This window comes from Solanum tuberosum, unplaced genomic scaffold (genome assembly GCF_000226075.1).
Source record: "Solanum tuberosum cultivar DM 1-3 516 R44 unplaced genomic scaffold, SolTub_3.0 scf00142, whole genome shotgun sequence".
NCBI lineage: Eukaryota > Viridiplantae > Streptophyta > Magnoliopsida > Solanales > Solanaceae > Solanum > Solanum tuberosum.
This window is the reverse complement of record NW_006239067.1, coordinates 124,346-125,778: the sequence shown is the minus strand read 5'-3', so window position 1 is coordinate 125,778 and position 1,433 is coordinate 124,346.

The window sequence follows — 1,433 nt, the reverse complement described above, 5'->3', positions numbered from 1 at the left end:
TTTGGTTTCCAAGTTAGGATTGACGTATGATAGAATTCATTGTTGTGTTAATGGCTGCATGTTGTTTTACAAGACTGATAGTGAATTAGAAAATTGTAAGTTTTGTGGACATACTCGTTATAAGAGGACTCCGGCTGGAAAGATGGTCCTAGTTAAGGCGATGCATTATCTACCTCTCATTCCTAGGTTAAAGAGGTTGTATGCATCGATGAGGTCTGCCCCACATATGAGATGGCATCGTGAATATAGAAGGCCGCCGGGTGTCTTGTCTCATCCATCTGATGGTGAAGCATGGAAGCATTTTGATAATGTATATCCTGATTTTGCTAGTGAACCAAGAAATGTTAGATTGGGGTTGTGTTCAGATGGCTTCACACCATTCTCTAATAATGCTTCGCCTTATTCATGTTGGCCGGTATTTCTTACTCCGTATAATCTTCCTCCTGAAATGTGCATGACTAGTTCCTACATCTTTCTAAGTTGTGTTATTCCAGGTCCCCGAAATCCAAAAAGTTTGATTGATGTCTATCTACAACCATTGATAGATGAGGTCAAACAATTGTGGTTTGAAGGCGTTTTGACTTATGATATATCAACTAAGCAGAATTTCGTTATGTGTGCTTCTTTAATGTGAACTATTAATGACTTTCCTGCATATGGGATGTTATCTGGTTGGATGACAGCTGGAGAGCTAGCATGTCCGTATTGCATGGAAAATAGTAAGGCATTCACTTAAAAGAATGGCAGAAAAAATACATTGTTTGATTGTCATCGCGAGTTCTTGCCAATGGACCATGAGTTTAGAAAGATGAAAAATGCATTTAGGAAAAATAAGGTTGAAAGTGACCCCCCACCTCTATTACTCACAGGGCATCGAATTTGGGAGAGAGTTTCTCAATTACCTAAAGTTACAGAAGCTTCACCTTCTACACTTTCTGGATATGGTGTTGAACATAATTTGACCAAACAAAGCATATTTTGGGAGTTGCCGTATTGGAAGGACAATCTGCTACGACATAATCTAGATGTGATGCACATTGAAAAAAATTACTTTGACAATTTGTTTAATACAATGATGGATGTTAAGGGTAAGACAAAAGACAATCCAAAAGCTAGAATGGACATAAAGGAATATTGTAGGAGAAAAGAGTTATGGCTACATGAATTACAGAATGGCAAAATAGTTAAGCCTAAAGCCAACTTTTCATTCACATTGGATAAGAAACGTGAAATTATTGAGTGGGTAAAAAATTTGAGGATGCCAGAGGGCTATGCTTCGAATTTAGGAAAACGGGCAGATATGAATGAAGGAAAATTGATAGGTATGAAAAGTCATGATTGAAATGTGTTCATGGAAACTTTAATTCCTATCGCTTTTAGCCATCTACCCGAAAGGATATGGAAACCAATCACAGAGATAAGTCTTTTTTTAA